We start from the raw sequence: 20,673 nt of genomic DNA, 5'->3' as shown, positions 1-20,673 counted from the left end.
GCTCTTAGTCGTTTTCGTTGGTGGGAAAAGTATGCCTCTCAAAATGTTTTTATATCTCAATTTTCGCTTTGAGCTCTATCACCTCTACAAATCCCTACTTCCCTCTGCGAAGGGCCTTTCTTTTACTTTATGCAATTTTTATTTTGAGTCTCCATCTTCTATTATAAAGCACCAACTAGGAGGCACTATGATCGTACTTGAGCATTGGGTGTAGCTAATATGCGAGTGTGTTTCATGAATGGATCAATGATTGAACATGATGGGCTAGGGATAACTTATTTTAGCGTTGATATTTTGAAAGGCATGGTTGCTTGTTGATATGCTTGAGTATTTAAGTCTCATGTCAAAACTAGACTATTGCTTTGAACAATATAAAAGTCCAAATGTCCATGCTATAAAGAAAAGAATATGAGATGACATGTTAGGCAGCATTCCACATCAAAATTCTGTTTTTATCATTTACCAACTCGAGGATGAGCAGGAATTAAGCCTGGGGATGCTGATACGTCTCCAACGTATCTATAATTTTTGATTGTTCCATGCTATTATATTATCATTCTTGGATGTTTTATAATCATTTTATATCATTTTTTGGTACTAACCTATTGACATAGTGCCAAGTGCCAGTTGTTGTTTTTGGCATGTTTTTTTACATCGTAGGAAATCAATACCAAACGGAGTCCAAACGCAGCAAAACTTTTTGTGGATTTTTTGGACCAGAAGACATCTAGTGGGCCAGAGAAGCGCCTAGGGGGTGCTCCGAGGGGAGCACAACCCACCAGGGCCCGCCTGGAGGCCCAGGCGCGCCCTGGTGGGTTGTGCCCACCTCGGGTGCCCCCTGAACCGACTATTTGCTCTATAAATACCCCAAATATTCCAGAAACCCTAGGGGAGTCGACGAAAATCAATTCCAGCCGCCACAGAGTCCAAAACCACAAGATCCAATCTTGACACCATCACGGAGGGGTTCATCACTTCCATTGGTGCCTCTTCGATGATGCGTGAGTAGTTTCTTGTAGACCTTCAGATCCGTAGTTAGTGGCTAGATGGCTTCCTCTCTCTCGTTTGATTCTCAATACAATGGTCTCTTGGAGATCCATATGATGGAACTCTTTCCGGTGTGTTTGTTAGGATCGGATGAACTTTGAGTTTATGATCAGATCTATCTTTTTATCCATGGAAGTTATTTGAGTCTTCTTTGATCTCTTATAGGCATGATTGCTTATCCGCGTATTTCTTCTCCGATATTTGGGTTTTGTTTGGCCAACTTGATCTATTTATCTTGCAATGGGAGGAGGTGCTTTGTAGTGGCTGCTTGATCCCAGTGACAGAAAAGGAACCGACACGTATGTATCGTTGCTACTAAGGATAAAATGATGGGGTCTATTTCTACACAAATACATCTTGTCTACATCATGTCATCGTTCTTATTGCATTACTCCATTTCTCTATGAACTTAATACACTAGATGCATGCTGGATAGCGGTCGGTGTGTGGAGTAATAGTAGTAGATGCAGGCATGAGTCGGTCTACTAATCTTGGACGTGATGCCTATATAATGATCATTGCCTCGATATCGTCATGATTATTTGAAGTTCTATCAATTACCCAACAGTAATTCGTTTACCAACCGTTTGCTATTTTTTTGAGAGAAGCCACTACTGAAACCTACGACCCTCGGGTCTCTTTCATATATTTGCCTTTGCGATCTATTTTATTTGCTTTTTATATTCAGATCTATTAAACCAAAAATACCTTGCTGCACTTTATTTTATTTGGCGTTCGATATCAATTATTACAACTCTCTCACGTCCGTTTACCAATTTCTAGCGCTATTGCCTGAAAGGGATTGACAACCCCTTTTACACGTCGGGTTGTGAGTATTTGTTATTTGTCTGCAGGTGTTGTTTACATAGTCTTGCTTGGTTCTCCTACTGGTTCGATAACCTTGGTCTCATCACTGATGGAAATACCTACTACCGCTGTGCTGCATCATCCCTTCCTCTTTGGGGAAATACCAACGTAGTTTCAAGCCGCATCAGGTGTCTAGCATGTATTGCTTTTAATTAGTGTAAACTGCATCTGCTTAGCTTACACATGATACGTGTGAATATGACACGCCTTCCTATTTCTGGTACATACTATATCTGTCTATCACACCATGTTCCTACATGAAACTACTCTTCTTGTGTATTATGCATCAGTCACTTATGATGGGACACCTTTAAGTTGGCAGTGTGATATTGGTTTGCAGTTTGAATTTGATTTCGAGCATATAGTGCTTCTAGTTTGATGAACGCCACCTATGACGAGACGGTTTTAACTTGGCAGAGTGATATTGATTGCACCTTCCATATGGTGTCTAGCTTGCAGTGCTTCTAATTTGTTGAAGTGCCTTCTGCTTAGTTACCACATCATAGGTGTAAATATGTCAAGCTATCCAGTTTTTCGTACATATTCCATCGACTTTGCCTTTCATCAGAGTAGTGTTCGTTAGTATTGTAACGTCCCAAAATTCTAAATTTTGGAATGTTATATTAAATAAATAGTTTTGATTGTTTGTTTGATTGTGGTGTGGTTGCTCGTGTGAAATTGAGTGAAATTTGAAACTTTTTGAAAGTTAAATGAGAGGGAATAAAATGACTTTCCCAAAACTTTCATTTTGAATTTATGATCTGCGTGAATTCAAATACTTTTCAAATACAAAACCCTTGAGTGAAGATGATATGACTTCTTCCATTTAATTAAATGAAAAGGGTATTCGAAAATATTTGAATTTCATTTGGAACTATTTCCAAATTCAGAAACTTTAAGCAACTCAATGATTTTCATGAGAGAAGATAAAATGACTTCTTCAAAACATATGAAATATGAGTTGGAAGTTTAAAAGCATTAAATTTAAAGTCCCATTGGAAGTATTTTCAATTTGGAGTTATTTGGGTTTTATTCAAATTATTTTTCTCCAAAAATAAAATATATGGAAATTAGGGTAAAATGATTCCCTACATCAGAAAATTAGAGAGAAATAAATTTGAATTTATTTTGGTATTTTTAAGATGATTTTTATTGGGTTTTATTGTAGCAGTAGCACTGTTTGAATTATTTGAATTTGTGTGGATTTTATTTGACTCTAGAAAAATGTTCATGTCATAGAAAATGCTTTTTGAAAATTTTGATATATTATATGCCTATGTAATATTTCTTATTTATTTTTGTTTGTCTGAAAATGTAAAAAAAAACCTTTCCCCGCGAACCGAACTGGACCGAAGGCCCAGCCGGCCCAGGACGCCGCCGCCTAGCTCGCGTGCGCGCGCCGGACTGCGTCGCCGCTGCCATACGCCGCCCGGACTCCCCGCGCCGCCCTTGCCCCTCTGCCACGCCAGCGCCTGCCATCCCCTCCTATAAATCCGGAGCCCCGGGCCCCGTCTCTCTCTTTACTCGCGCCCCCGCCGGAGATCCCGCCATCGCCACTTCAAAGCCGCCGCCGCCGACGCCGCCTGGTCCACCGCTCCGCCGTCGCCCGCATCGAGCCGCAGCGCCGCCTGCTCGCCTCGCCGCTGCCATGCTCCGCCGCCCCCAACCGCCGCCCGCCCCGCCAGATCTCGCCGGAGCCCGCCGCCGCCGCCAACCGTCGCCACCGCCGACGGTTTTTCCTCGCCGAACCACCGAACCGGTAATAAACCGCCACGGTCCGGTTTATTCTTTTAGGTTTTCTTCGGTTTTCTTTTTAGCCGGTTTTATTTTTTGGATTATATTATTTAGAGAACGTTCGTTATTTTAGCCTTTGCAGCGAACGGTTTACGTTAGCTAGCGTTTGGCAGCGAACGTTCGTTCGGTAGAATTTTTCTTTTTCTTTTTATTTTCGGCCAGGGACCCATCTGTGAATATTTTTCTTCGCAGATTAGTCCCTGATCTTCAATCTATCACAACTTTTTGCTTGTTGGTCCAAATCCAACAAAACCAATGCCCACTTCTTCGTGATGATCTCCTCTTTCCAGTAAAACAACTTAAACATGCTTTTGAAGGTTTTAAAATTTGAATTCAAATAGATTTGTATTTGAACTTCGTTTGATCATAACTTGAGTTTTATAACTCCGTTTTAGTTGATTCTTTTTGCAAATCAAAGCTCTTGACCTAAACTTTCTGATAAGGCCAAATTCACCTAATTTTGGTACTGTTAGAAATTGGTTTCTGTTGCAAGAGTTATTTTCTTGGTTTTGATGTTTTCTGAATTGTTTTCTTCGTTCTTCCCGATCTTTCGAGTGATTTCTTATGTGTGGTTACTATTGCTTGCTTACGATAGATTGACGGGAGTGTGACGAGTAGAACTATCAGGAGTTATGAGTGCGAATCATCTTGATCAACAGTACAAGGCAAGTTCACACTTTGATAATACCCCTTTACTACCTAGTTTTTATGCATTAGTTTCAACCCTCAAACATTGCATGGTTAGGAATTGTTAACATGTGGGTTTGGGAAATAGTTGATGAGGTAGAACCTATTATCCTGCATTCTAACCTTGGGAGTTACTTCTACGTTATGCTTATACAGCTCTGCTATGCTCATAGACGTGGGTTGGTTGAGTGTATTCATGACAGATGTGAGAGTTATCATTAATGGTTAACTTAAGTGGCTACTTTAATACACATCTGGGTGGAATGGTAGGGGCACCCTGGAGCACCCAGTGGTCTGCCCGGGCACCCGGAGAACCCAGTGCTTTCCCAAGGGGATCCCGGAGGACCCGTGTGATCGACCTATGGAATGCCACCCAGGCTCAAAGGGATCATAAGATTATTCATGCTAGAAACTTCTGTGTGCAGCCACAAGCTATTATGGGCTCTAGCATAGTTGAGTATGTTGCATGACCTCTTTCAGTGGTGGGCTAGCAGATGTAGGGGAAAGTAGGTGTAACTGTTCATCCAGAGTAAAGAGTTGCTTCTGAAAGACTGTGTTTCGGTCATTCATTTCTTAAACACTATGTAGTGCGAGAAAACCAACGGAGGAGCGAGTCTTGTGGGGAAAAGTGTGCAAACCTCTGCAGAGTGTACAAACTAATCATGGTTAGCCGTGTCCCCGGTTATTGACATCTTGAGTCTCTGGTACTTGGATTATCCTATTGATCTCATCACGTTACTTAAATAATTTGTTGGGTTATTGATGTTAATTTGGGATTGAGTTGGAGGAACCTTCTCAATATTTATCAACCAACTTTGTAGTTAAATAAATTATATTCCTTTGCAGTAGGGAAAAATTAGCTTTTTGCAAAAATAAACTTACAGCTTTCCACGAGCCAAATATGCTTGTAGTCATAGCTATTATTCATCATTATCTTATGGTGTGAATTTGCTAGTATATTCAATGTACTGACCTATATGGCTGCAACGTCTCATGTTGCAGGATTCTTACGACAAGTAAGTGATACGTTAGGGTTACGATTTCTACACTCAACTTTGCGGTTGGTGTTGATGGGAATCCACAACCTTGTTGTTGCTTCCGCTATTTGGATTGAGGTAATAGTCTTTACGTTACTTTATACATGTGGTTTACCTCTGTTATAAATCCTCGAGTACTGTGTGTGTCAGCATACCGATCCAGGGATGACACTTAAGCACAGAGACTTGACCGTCTGAGGTCGGGTCGCTACAAGATGGTATCAGAGCACATATTGACTGTAGAACTTGACCCCTAGAAACTGGCAAGCCCATAGGAAAGATTTTCTCAAAAACTTCATTTTCAAAAGATCTTTTACCTCTCCTCTCTTCTGAGCTTATTCAAATATTCCCTTTTAGTTAGACTATACCCCTTTCCGCTTTTGACCACACGAAGATTCGGCTGATGAGACCACTCCAAGAAGTACAAGATATCGGACAACTTAGACCACTTCGGAATGAAGGGGATTTTACCATGCATTATGATAATGGAAACTACAACGGTTGAAGACTCCGAAGACTAGGAGAATTTGAAGGCTTTGAAGATTTTCCAGATTTGTATGACCTAGGAAGGCTACCCTTATGGAACTTGGCAGACTATGGAAGCTGTCAAAACCCGAGATCAAGGTGTATCGGAGAAAGATTGGAACATGGAGCATTAGAACTCAAAGTTTTGATAAGAAAACCCTAAGGCAGGAGATATCAACTATGGAATGATAGCTCATGGGAATGACAAGAGCAGAAACATGGCCATCCATGATGTTATCACCCGCTTATGGTATTGTCACCGTGCTGAGTTAAGCCTGCATTTCTTCTGAAGGATTGGAGGGTAGAAGGCCGATGGAGCACCTATCAGCAAGAGATGAAGTCTTAACCTTAGCTGGAGTATCACCAGGATCTGGAGAGTTACATCAAGAAGTTAAGGGTGGACCTTTATGAAGCCGTATTTTGAGATGGAAGTATTTTGTGATGAACTCTGGACCCAGAAGCTGAAAGTAGCCAAGCTAAAGGAGCAAAACCTCGAGATACCGGAGATTCGTCAGGAACTGAAGGGCAGTAGGACCACGGTTCATGCCAAGGATGTTGAAACCCAGAAGTTTGGAACACAACTCCAGAATATTGAAGGACGTCATGAGAGACTTCGCGTCAACAGTGATGATCTGGCAAGAGAACTTGAGAAGGACAAGCACGATCGGAAGAAGCCATCGGAGACATGAACAATACTTGAAGAGTTTGGCGACGTTGACCTTTAGAAGACCAAACCCTTGTTATATACCTACGTTAGATGCGACGATTGTGAGCTGTCCTTTGTTTGATGTTTTTCCGACAACCACAAAATGAAGTCTGTCTTTTCAAAACTATTGCTTGCATTGTGTGTATCCTTCTCTATCTCTCTCATCTCACCCCAAAACCCATGGACCCAATAGAGGATTAATGGAGACGAACTCACATTTCCGGGACCGATAAGTCAATTGGAGACAGACCGATGGATTCAGAACATGGAAGATCATATGGAGAATAACCCTATAGTCGGAAAGGATATGACCTAGCATGCTCTTTAGTGCTTTGAAAGAGGTGCTGCTACTTGGTGGAGGATGTACCAAACCATCAATGGATGGCAAGGAGTAACCACTTGGAAAGAATTTAAGTTGACTCTGCTAAAGTCTCGTCTTGTGTCCCCGAATTTGAAGCCTTATGGAAGTGATATGAAGAAACCTTGTGCATGCAAGCTTTGTGGAGAAATAGGATACAACCATAAAGAACACAAGGATGAATGCCCTAATTGTGAAGGAAGTCACCCAGCTGAAGAATGCCCAACTAGGCTGATTACTTGTTTCTCATGTGAAGGGACTACCCACTACCCTGCTCAGTGTCACATTTACCCCATGGTACAAAGAACCGTACAACAGAAGAAAGAAGCAATGAAAGGAGCCCTCATGGAAATTTTAGAAGAACCTGTGATGAAGGAATAGGTGGAGGACACAACCAAAGAAGAACCAATTAGACCTTGCACCAAGTCATGCTATTCATGTGGAGAAGAAGGACACATCTCCCAAAATCGTATGAGGGGGGATCTAGTAGAATTCCCGACAAAAGAAGTAGAGTATGACCCACAGGAAATAGAAGCCCTGATTGGAACAGAAAAGACCAGGAAGAGAAGTAGATTGGATTCCAGGAAGGACCTGAGTCATATCACCTGTTTCAGGTGCAAAGAGTCTGGGCACTACCTTAGCAGTTGCCCAAAAAGGAAGCCGAGGACCCAAGGAGGCTATGTAGTCATAAGGAAACCACGAGACTGGTTGGAAGTAATATGTTTTTGTTGTAATGAAGCAGGGCACTTTGCCAGAGATTGTCCCGAGGAGAAGGAGACTTGTGATAACTAGTTGTGTCTGTGAGAAGTATAGTAGTAGTAGTGAGAACATTTTCCTTTATCTTGAGGTGATGAGTTGAGGCATGTAATGGAAAAGCAAGAGCTTATAATCGTTGGAGAATCAATAAAGTTAGCATCATTGGTATTGATTGGATTTTATGAGTTGTTACTCTATGAAGAAAGATTTTGACCGTTTTCGAGGATATGAGAAATATGGTCTATGGAAGATTGGAGCATTTTAAGGCTGGTAGTACCCTGTGAGGGCACTTGACCCTTGGTAAAGATAATGATATTCCACGGAGTGGAGTTCGGACAAAATAAGTATGAGTTTTATCTCAATATGTTGGATACCCCAAGAATATGAAGGGATGAAGTACTATTGGATATAAAGGAGGTAGAATGTTGCTTACGGAGCAATTGTAACTCCACGATGAGTCTGAGTATTCATGTCTTAGTTTGGTACAAATAGAAGGAAGGGAGACAGTACAATTGGATGGATTTAAGAATGCTGGGAAGCTGGATGTTGGAATAATGATCAGTTTCCCCGATGGTGAGTGCAAGGTTTACAAGTGATGAGATGGGCCATAACCCACAGGCCCCAGGACCTGCCAAGAAGCAAGCACACTCTTGCTGAAGGAAAAACCCTGGAAGAAGATACGACCTTATCGACAGACGATTTTATAGGAGTAACGCAAAACCTGAGAGTTGTGAAGGAACGATAGATGTTTTGTTTGGCTTGCAGAATCAATGGATTTATCCGAACTTAGTTCGTCGACAAGAAAATTCTGCAATGCTTGTGAGGCTGACCGAGTGTTAGCATGCGAGATTCGCTAAACCATATACAAGGTAATGATTTGGGTGCGGGATGGATTGATCACCATACCGACTTACTCTTATTATTCGCCTTGCTATATGGGATGGTAAATCTGAGTGACTTACCTATAGTAGAGTGACGACGATCAAAACCTTATTTAAACCTTAGAATGGTATGATAATGCTTTCCCTTGTACACGACAGTTGTTGCCAATTGTAGGACATACGGTGAGGTTCAACCCAGACCCATTTCCTGCAGGAGAAACCATAAATTATTGACCACCATGAGATATCGATAGTTGTTTAGTATTGGCGCCAGACCCGTCAGCTAAGAAGACCCAGTCTCGGAATAACCTTACCAAGATGAAAGGACAGAAGTATTGAGGAAAAAGGTTATGACACTACCCGAAGAGCCCAGAGAAGGAATTTTCCTGAGAATCTGAGAAGACCGACCCTTACAACAAAAAGGATGGAGTATATAAGTTTTGATGGAACCGTAACCATGTTTCTAAGGGTGGTAGCACCCCAGACCCCCTGTGATGATCGATGGATTTTGAGAAGACCCCCAAACCTAACCTATTTCTTTCTAGCCTCTCCGAATATCGAGGACGAGATTCATTTTAAGGGTGGTAGTTTGTAACATCCCAAAATTCTAAATTTTCAAATGTTATATTAAATAAATAGTTTTGATTGTTTGTTTGATTGCGGTGTGGTTGCTTGTGTGAAATTTGAAACTTTTTGAAAGTTAAATGAGAGGGAATAAAATGATTGTCCCAAAACTTTGATTTTGAATTTATGATCTCCGTGAATTCAATACTTTTCAATTACAAAACCCTTGAGTGAAGATGATATGACTTCTTCCATTTAATTAAATGAAAAGGGTATTCGAAAATATTTGAATTTCATTTGGAACTATTTCCAAATTCAGAAACTTTAGGCAACTCAATGATTTTCATGAGAGAAGATAAAATGACTTCTTCAAAACATATGAAATATGAGTTGGAAGTTTAAAAGGATTAAATTTAAAGTCCCATTGGAAGTATTTTCAATTTGGAGTTATTTGGGTTTTATTCAAATTATTTTTCTCCAAAAATAAAATATATGGAAATTAGGGTAAAATGATTCCCTACATTAGAAAATTGGAGAAACATAAATTTGAATTTATTTTGGTATTTTTAAAATGATTTTTATTGGGTTTTATTGTAGCAGTAGCACTGTTTGAATTATTTGAATTTGTGTGGATTTTATTTGACTCTAGAAAAATGTTCATGTCGTAGAAAATGTTTTTTTTGAAATCTGTGATATATTATATGCCTATGTAATATTTCTTATTTATTTTTGTTTGTCTGAAAATGTTAAAAAAAAACTTTCCCCGCGGACCGAATTGGGCCGAAGGCCCAGCCGGCCCTGGACGCCGCCGCCTGGTCGACCGCTCCGCCGTCGCCCGCACCGAGCCGCGCTGCCGCCTGCTCGCCTCGCTGCTGCCGCACTCCGCCGCCTGCTCGCCTCGCTGCTACCGCGCTCCGCCGCCCGCCGCCACCGCCCGCCCCGCCAGATATCGCCGGAGCCCGCCGCCGTCGCCGATGGTTTTTCCTCGCCGAACCACCGAACCGGTAATAAACCGCCCGGTCCGGTTTATTCTTTTAGGTTTTCTTCGGTTTTCTTTTTAGCCAGTTTTATTTTTTAGATTAGACTATTTAGAGAACGTTCGTTGTTTTGGCCTTTGCAGTGAACGGTTTTTCGTTAGTTAGTGTTCGGTAGCGAACGTTCGTTCGGTAGAAATTTTCTTTTTCTTTTTAATTTTGGCCAGGGACCCATCTGTGAATATTTTTCTTTGCAGATTAGTCCCTAATCTTCAATCTATCATAACTTTTTGCTCGTTGGTCCAAATCGAACGAAACCAACTCCCACTTCTTCGTTATGATCTCCTCTTTCCAGTAAAATAACTTAAACATGTCTTTGAAGGTTTTAAAATTTGAATTCAAACAGATTTGTATTGGAACTTTGTTTGATCATAACTTGAGTTTTGTAACTCCGTTTTAGTTGATTCTTTTTGCAAATCAAAGCTCTTGACCCAAACTTTCTGATAAGGCCAAATTCACTTAATTTTGGTACTGTTAGAAATTGGTTTCTGTTGCAAGAGTTATTTGCTTGGTTTCGATGTTTTCAGAATTGTTTTCTTCGTTCTTCCCGATCTTTCGAGTGATTTCTTATGTGTGGTTACTATTGCTTGCTTACGATAGATTGACCGGAGTGTGATGAGTAGAACTATCAGGAGTTATGAGTGCGAATCATCTTGATCAACAGTACAAGGCAAGTTCACACTTTGATCATACCCCTTTACTACCCAGTTTTTATGCATTAGTTTCAACCCTCAAACATTGCATGGTTAGGAATTGTTAACATGTGGGTTTGGGAAGTAGTTGATGAGGTAGAACCTATTGTCCTGCATTCAAACCTTGGGAGTTACTTCTACGTTATGCTTATACTGCTCTGCTATGCTCATAGACGTGGGTTGGTTGAGTGTATTCATGACAGATGTGAGAATTATCATTAATGGTTAACTTAAGGTGGCTACTTTAATACACATCTGGGTGGAATGGTAGGAGCACCCTGGAGCACCCAGTGGTCTTGCAGGCACCTGGAGAACCCAGTGCTTGCCCAAGGGGATCCCGGAGGACCCGTGCGATCACCCTATGGAATGCCACCCAGGCTTAAAGGGATCATAAGATTATTCATGCTAGAAACTTCCGTGTGCAGCCACAAGCTATTATGGGCTCTAGCATAGTTGAGTATGTTGCATGACCTCTTTCAGTGGTGGGCTAGTAGATGTAGGGGAAAGTAGGTGTAACTGTCCATCCAGAGTAAAGAGTTAGTGCTTCTGAAAGACTGTGTCTCGGTCATCCGTTTCTCAAACACCATGTAGTGCGAGAAAACCAACGGAGGAGATCGAGTCTTGTGGGGAAAAGTGCGCAAACCTCTGCAGAGTGTACACACCAATCATGGTTAGCCGCGTCCCCGGTTATGGACATCTTGAGTCTCTGGTACTTGGATTATCCTGTTGATCTCATCACGTTACTTAAATAATTTGTTGGGTTAATGATGTTAATTTGGGATTGAGTTGGAGGAACCTTCTCAATATTTATCAACCAACTTTGTAGTTAAATAAATTATATTCCTTTGCAGTAGGGAAAAATTTGCTTTTTGCAAAAATAAACGTAGAGCTTTCCACCAGCCAAATATGCATGTAGTCATAGCTATTATTCATCATTATCCTATGGTGTGAATTTGCCAGTACATTCAATGTACTGACCTATATGGCTGCAACATTTCATGTTGCAGGATTTTTACGACGAGTAAGTGATACGTTAGGGTTACGATTTCTACACTCAACTTTGCCGTTGGTGTTGATGGGAATCCACAACCTTGTTGTTGCTTCTGCTATTTGGATTGAGGTAATAGTCTTTACGTTACTTTATACATGTGGTTTACCTCTGTTATAAATCCTCGAGTACTGTGTGTGTCAGCATACCGATCCAGGGATGACACTTAAGCACAGAGACTTGACCGTCCGAGGCTTGGTCGCTACAAGTATCATGCATGAATGAGTTATGAAGAGCGAATTTTATTCCTTTTTCTTACCGGTTTGACCTCATAATGCAAAATCAACAAAGCGGAAGGAAATTGGTAAGGCATTGCATGATGGTGGTCCTTCCGAGCAACTGAAACAGAGGGTATCTACAGATTCTACTCCGCCATCCTCCCAACAGGATTCGCAAGACAACGCAAGGCTAGATAGTCAACGTAGCTGTGTAGATGATGAGCACATCTCCCCAACTCCACTATCATAGGTGTTTGCTCTAACTTGGCACTATTATATGTGGTTGCATGTTGCGTATGATGTCTAGCTTGTATTTCTTTTAACTTTGTTGAATTACATCTGCTTACTTTACACATAATGCCTGTGAATATGACATGTGTTCCTGTTACTAGAACATACTATATCTGATCACACCATGTTCTTACATCAGACTACAGTTCTTGCATATCCCGCATCAGTCACTTATGATATGGCACCTTTAAGTCGCCACCGTGATATTGGTTGCATCTTGCATATGATTTCTAGCATGTACTACTTCTAATTTGTTGGAACGCCAGACAGATTGAACTTGCCAGAGTGATATTGGTTGCATCTTTCATATGGTGTCTAGCTTGCAGTGCTTCTAATTTGTTGAAATGTCTTCTGCTTATTTACCACATCATAGGTGTGAATATGTCACGCCGTCCTATTTTTCGTACATATTCCATCCTCGTATCATGTGTTTGCCTTCCATCCGAGTAGTGTTCGTCAGTATCATGCATGAATGAGTTCTGAAGAGCGAATTTTATTCCTTTTTCTTATCGGTTTGACTTCACAATACAAAATCAATACAACTTAAGGAAATTAGTAAGGAAGTGGATGATGGTGGTCCTTTGATAACCCACAAGTATAGGGGATCACAATAGTTTTTGAGGGTAGAGTATTCAACCCAAATTTATAGATTCGACACAAGGGGAGCCAAAGAATATTTGAAGGTATTAGCAGCTGAGTTGTCAATTCAACCACACCTGGAGATTAATTAACTGCAGCAAGTAATCAGTAGCAAAGTAATATGATAGTTTTGATAGTAGTGACAGCAGTAACAGTAACAGTGATAGCAGTAATTTTGTAGCAAGTGTAACGGTGATGATAGCAGTAGTAACTTAGCAAGAACAATATATGATAAATTCGTAGGCATTGGATCGGTGAATTGTTGGATGATATTCATCATGAGACAGTTATAACCAAGGGCGATACGACACTAGCTCCAGTTCATCAATATAATGTAGGCATGTATTCCGTAAATAGTCATACATGCTTATGGAAAGAACTTGCATGGCATCTTTTGTCCTACCCTCCCGTCGCAGCGGGGTCCATATTGGAAACTAAGGGATATTAAGGCCTCCTTTTAAGAGGGAACCGAAACAAAGCATTAACACATAGTGAATAGACGAACTCCTCAAACTACGGTCATCACCGGGAGAAGTCCCGGTTTTTGTCACTTCAGGGTTGCCGGATCATAACACGTAGTAGGTGACCATAACATGCAAGATCGGATCTAGAACATGGATATAATGGTGATAACATAAATAGTTTAGATCTGAGTTCATGGCACCCAGGCCCAAAGTGACAAGCATTAAGCATGGCAAAGTCATAGCAACATCAATCTTAGAACATAGTGGATACTAGGGATCAAGCCCTAACAAAACTAACTCGATTACATGATGAATCTCATCCAACTCCTCACCGACCAGCGAGCCTACGAAGGAATCACTCACTCCCGGTGGGGAGCATCATGGAATTGGCGATGGAGAAGGGTTGGTGATGACGAAGATTGAAGACCCCCCTCTCCGGAGCCCCAAACGGACTCCAGATCTGGCCTCTCGATGAAGAACAGGAGGTGACGGCAACTCCGTCTCATGGATCGTGATAATTCTTTCTCCTTGATTTTTTCTAGAAAAACAGGATTTTATAGTGTCGGTTTCAGGGTCTGCGGGGCCACCAGGTGGGGACAACCCACCTGGGTGCGCCAGGAGAGGGGGCGCACCCTGGTGGGTTGTGCCCACCCAGGTGCCCCTCTCCGGCAGGTCTTGGCTCCAGAAATTCTTATTTATTACATAAAAATTCCTTGCAAAGTTTCGTTTCATTCTGAGAACTTTTATTTCTGCACAAAAACAACACCATGGTAGTTCTTCTGAAAACAGCGTCAGTCTGGGGTTAGTTTCATTCAAATCATGCAAATTAGAGTCCAAAACAAGAGGAAAAGCGTTAGGAAAAGTAGATACGTTGGAGATGTATCAACTCCCCCAAACTTAAACCTTTGCCTGTCCTCAAGCAATTCAATTGATAAACTGAAAGTGAAAAAGAAAAACTTTTACGAACTCTTTTGCTCTTGTTTGCATAAATAAGCTTAAACAACACCCAGGTTTTCAACCAACATTATAACTAACCATGCTGACAATAACTTTTACAGATTATAATGACTCATATCAATGACATAATCAGCTAGCGAGCAATAATAAGATATCTCAAATGGCAACACGTTGTCAAAACAACCATGATATAATATGACAATAGTGGTATCTCGCTAACCCTTTCTGAGACCGCAAAACATAAATGCAGAGCACCTCCAAAGTTCAAGCAGCGACTAAGCATTGTAATTCATGGTAGAAAAGATCTAGTCATGATGCACCCAATATTAGCTACACACAATGCATAAGTCGTGACAGTTGTGCTCTCAGGTTCTAGCACTTGTTTTAGAAGGTGATGACACAACATAAAAGTAAATAGATAGTCCCTTCGCAGAGGGAAGCAGTGATTTGCAGAGGTGCCAGAGCTCAAGTTTTAATACAGAGGAAAATGATATTTTGAGACATGCACCCTTCTTATTTACTTCACGACCATCAGTTATCAATATCTTCCATGCTAAGCACACTAGTGGCGGTTCCCAAGTGATAAAAGTAAAGGTTTTGACTCCATTGAGAGTTTTTGTTTGATTATTTGAGAGATTAACTCTTTTTCAGTTTGTAATTTGGGACTGGGCATCCCTATTACCACCCTTTTCTTGTGCGATGGCGAGTGAATAAACACTCTACCTGAGAATAACCCGCTTAGCATGGAAGATATCGACCACCTCCTGTCGTTCCATGAACGATCCAGGCACACAAAATAGATATTTATTTATAAGTTTTTAGAGGTGGCCATGCAAATTTACTTAGGACGGCAGGGTAATACCGCATATAGGTAGGTATGGTGGACTCATCTGGAATAACTTTCGGTTCAAGGTTTTTGATGTACAAGCAGAATTCCCACTTAGTACAGGCAAAGGCTAGCAATTAGATTTAGAAGCGGCCAGCTAGAGAGCAACAACGGTCATAAACATGCATTATGCATAACTAACATTTGACACTAGCATGAGTAGGATATGACCACCATGAACATAAATATCATATAGGCTATGTTGGTTTGGATTCAACTACATGCATGAACATGTGCTAGGTCTAGGCACTCGAACATTCAGAGGAGGATACCATATCATCATACTACATCATAATCATTTTAACGCAATGTTGATATCCAAGAAAAATCATTATCCACTCCTAGCTACTTATGCATGGCATGAGAAACTATAATCTCTAATTGTCATTGCAAACATGTTTAAGCATAATGGGTTGAATCATGGACACTAGGTTAAACATATTCACACAAACAGAACAAGTCGAGTTCATACTAGTTTCTCTCTTCCACGGCCAGTTCATCGAATATCATCATTATTGCCTTTCACTTGCACGACCGAACGATATGACAATAATAATAGTGCAGGAGTGCCGTGGACTAAGCTAGAATCTTCAAACATTTTATTCAACAGGAGAAGACAAGGTAAAATGTGCTCTTTATTAGTTCAACAATTATTCATATGAGGGCCACTCAACATTTTCATCGTGGTCTTCTCCTTGGTACAACTCGAATAAGAAGAAAAGAAATTCAGAGAAACACACTGGAATATTTTTGGAGTTTTTTGTTTTCTTGAACAAGCAAATAAAAGGGAAAAGCAAAAACGAGAAAAACTATTTACACAAGAAAGCTCCCAACAAGCAAAAGAAGAATAAGGAAATCTTTTTGGGTTTTCTTTTTAGTATTACAACTAAGCATGCATAGAAAGTAAACTACTACAACTAATTTTTTTTGGTTTTTCTAAAGTTTTTCAAACACACAAGAAGAAGGCAAGAAAATAAATCTAAGCATGGATGATACAATAAAAAAGTGTGAACACCGACTAATGAAAGATGTGGACATGAATGTAATGTCGGTGAGAAACACGTACTCCCCCAAGCTTAGGCTTTTGGCCTAACTTGGTAGTCGATCAATAGCCTGGATAGTAGTTGGCGTGGTAGCTCACGGAGGCTCTCGATGCGGATGCCTCAGCCTGCCGTGCTGCCTCCACTGCTGCGTTGTGAGCTCGGGCCTCGCTCTCAAGAACAAAATATCTTCCTTTGCTGTGATAGTCAAAAATAGCAGGCGCAGGCAAATTTGTGTGCACAACAGATTTTTGGTTAAACAATAAATAATAAGTGAAGCTATCAACCTTCCCTTGAGAATCTTATGATCTTTTAAGGTGTCAAAATCTAAATACTGCGTGGGTAGGATAGGATCAAAGGGCAAAGGTGAAACACCTAGCCCTCGTGCTAAACGCGTAGCATATATTCCACCATAGAAATAGCCACTGTTAGCGTTGTGTTGAAGTCTGCGTGCAAGAATTGCTCCAAGGTTATAATTACTTTCACCAGTGAGAGAAGTGCAAATGAGGCTCAAGTCTAGAGAACAAAGTGTACTACAATCTTTCTTGCCTACTATGCATTTCCCATTAAATAATGCAAAGTATTGAATTGCGGGAAAGTGAATGCTCTTTATTCTACCTTGTGACACTCCCCTCGTCTCACCGCAGCACAGACTAGTTAAGAATGTTTGGTACTCATCCCTTGGCGGTTCATCAAGCGAACCCCAGAATGGGAGTTTGCAGTGGTACGCAAAATTCTCTAGTGAGATGGTAAATGGATTATCATAAAGCATAAATGACACCCTAGACTCACGGGGAAGGAATTTAAATCCTTTGACAAATGATTAAGTGAGAAGATGGCGTTGTTCACACTTATTTGAAAGGTAGGGACCGAGACCGGCATTGTGAACATATTGCTCAAATTCCTCTTTAAACTCACACACATCATATACTCACCGCAAGGCCATAAGCATGTTTTGGTGGCGGCATCTCGAGTGGAACTTTCACTTGGTTCAAAATATGACCGGCGAGCGGAGCTGTCACTAGAAGATGCCCCCGAGGATCGCCTCCTCGAAGAACTCCTTCCAAAAAGGTTCATCATGTTCGCGTACAATTTTCTGAAATTTTTTGGGTGACAAAAATTTGTCAACAAAACTTTATTAAATTGATAGCAACTACTCATAGGGATACATAGAGGCCATAGCAAGCATTCAAACTACTTAGAACTCTAAGAATTCAACATGCAAGCTCAACTACAGCAGCACCAAAATAGCTAATTATTCAAATATAAACCACTAAAACAAAAACTAATTGGACAAACAGTGGAGTCACATACCAAGCAACAATCCCCCGAAACAGTTTCGGAAACGGAGCTTCGAGCAAAGAGATCAAAATCCGCGGGTTTGAGAGCAAGAACACGGGAGAGAGAGCAATGGAGATTTTTTTCTGGAGGTAAGTGGTGATGTGGGAAGAAGAGATAAGTGAGGGGGGCCACGTGGGGACCACAACCCACCAGGGCGTGCCCAGGTGGGTTGTGCCCACCTCGTGCACCTCCCTCTGATATTATTTGCACCAGAGATTCAGAAATATTCAGAAAAAATCGTATTAAATTTTCGGGGCATTCTGAGAAATTTTATTTTTGGGTCATTTTTTTATTGCACGGGAAATTCAGAAAACAGACAAAACATGGCATTTTATTTTTTTAACTAATAAAAATAGAAAACCAAAAGTAGGGACAGAAGGTAGTGCTTACTAAATTCATCAACTTCATACCGCTCAAAAATGATACATTAATAAGGTTGATCAGGTCTTATTAACAACCACTTTCGATTAGCTTGAAACCGAAGAACTTTCATAAATCACTAAGTTACCTCAATGGGGATATGAATGTCCCCAACAATAAGCATTTCATATTTCCTTTTGACAGTAGGTAGAGGTATTTGAAAACTTCCAATAGTGATTGTCGGAGATTTTTCACTAACATTAATACCATTCACTTGGAATTGTTTCTTCGAAAAGTGCACCGTATGCTCATTACCATTGATATGAAAAGTGACCTTGCTTTTATTGCAACCAATAACAACCCCTGCAGTATTCAAGAAGGGTCTACCAAGGATAATCGACATGTTGTCCTCCTCGGGCATCTCAAGTATAACAGAGTCAGTCAAAATAGTAACATTAGCAACTACAACGGGCACATCCTCACAAATACCGATAGGTATGGCAGTTGATTTGTCAGCCATTTGCAAAGATATTTCAGTAGGCGTGAGTTTATTCAAATCAAGTCTTTTATATAAAGAGAAAGGCATAACACTAACACCAGCTCCTAAATCACTCAAAGCAGTTTTCACATAATTCTTTTTGATGGAGCAAGGTATAGTTGGTATTCCCGGATCTCTAAGTTTTTTAGGTACTCCGTCCTTAAAAGTATAATTAGCAAGCATAGTGGAGATTTCAGCTTCTGGTATTTTTCTCTTATTGGTGATGATGTCTTTCATATACTTTGCATAAGGAGGCATTTTAAGGATATCTGTCAAGCGAGTACGCAAAAAGACTGGCCTCAGCATTTCAGCAAAGCGTTCAAATTCTTCATCATATTTATTTTTAGTTGACTTGGGTGGAAAAGGCATAGGTTTTTGAACCCGTGGTTATCTTTCTTTACCGTGTTTTCTAGCAAAGAAGTCTCTTTTATCATATCTTTTATTCTTAGGTTGTGGATTATCAAGACCAACAGGTGGTTCTATATCAACATCATTATCTGGTTCTCTTTCATTATTTGGTTGAGATTCTTCATGAACCTCACCATTGTCTTTTTCATTATCACTAGGTGAGTGTTCATTACTAGATTGAGTTTCAGCATCAGAGATAGAAGTTTCATTATCATTATCAGGAGGTTTTTCCATTTCAGGTTCACTAGAAGTATGCAAAGTCCTATCATTTTTCTTCTTCTTTTTATTTTTAGAAGGACTAGGTGCATCAGTGTTAACTCTTTGTGAATCTTGTTCAATTCTTTTAGGGTGTCCCTCAGGATAAAGTGGTTCCTGAGTCATTTTACCTCCTCTAGTTGCAACTCTAACATCAAAGTCATGCATATTGTAATTCATCTCATCAAGCAATTCTCTTTGAGATTTAGCAACTTGTTCTAGCTGAGTTTGAACTATAGAAGCACGTTTTCCAACACCTCTAACATCATTTGATATTGTAAATAACAAGTCACTCAAGCGAGCAAACATATCAGAATTCTATTTCAATTGTTTCATAACATTTGCATTTAAGTGATCTTGTTTTCTAATATAGTTTTCAAACTCATAAAGGCATTTGCTAGGCTGCATATTGTGAGGATTGTCATTATCATTAAACATCATTAAAGAATTTACCTCTACCACCTTAGGCATTGGTGGTGTATTAAGCCCATGCATTTCTTCAATAGGAGGTAAAATTTTAACATCCTCGACTTTAATACCTTTTTCCTTCATAGGTTTCTTTGCCTCTTGCATATCTTCATGACCGAGATATAATATACCCCTCTTCTTCGGAGTGGGTTTAGATGATGGTTCAGGAAGAGTCCAATCATCATAGTTTTTCAATATATTATTCAATAATTCTTCAGCTTGCCCAACAGTTCATTCCCTGAAAACACAACCAGCACAACTATCTAGGAAGTTCCTAGAAGCATCGGTTAGTCCATTATAGAAGATATCAAGTATTTCATTTTTCTTAAGAGGATGACCAGGAAAAGCATTAAGTAACTAGCAAAGCCTCCCCCAAGCTTGTGGGAGACTCTCTTCTTTAATTTGAACAAAGTTAAATATTTCCTGTAAGGCAGCTTGTTTCTTATGAGCAGGAAAATATTTTTCAGAGAAGTAATAAATCATATCTTGGGGACTACGCACACAACCAGGAGTAAGAGTATTGTACCAAGCTTTAGCATCACCCTTTAATGAGAACGGAAATAATTTGAGAATAAAGTAGTAGCGAGTCTTCTCATCATGAGTAAAAAGGGTGGCTATATCATTCAACTGAGTAAGATGTGCCACAACAGTTTCAGTATCATAACCATGGAAAGGATCAGATTCAACCAAAGTAATTAACTCTGGGTCGACAGAGAATTCATAATCCTTATCATCAATAAAGATAGGTGAAGTAGCAAACTTAGGATCATATTTCATTCTAGCATTCAGAGATGTTTCTTTATACTTGCATA

The sequence above is a fragment of the Aegilops tauschii genome, chromosome 1, assembly GCF_002575655.3.
Source record: "Aegilops tauschii subsp. strangulata cultivar AL8/78 chromosome 1, Aet v6.0, whole genome shotgun sequence".
NCBI classification, from domain to species: domain Eukaryota; kingdom Viridiplantae; phylum Streptophyta; class Magnoliopsida; order Poales; family Poaceae; genus Aegilops; species Aegilops tauschii.
Note: the sequence above shows the minus strand (reverse complement) of the source record.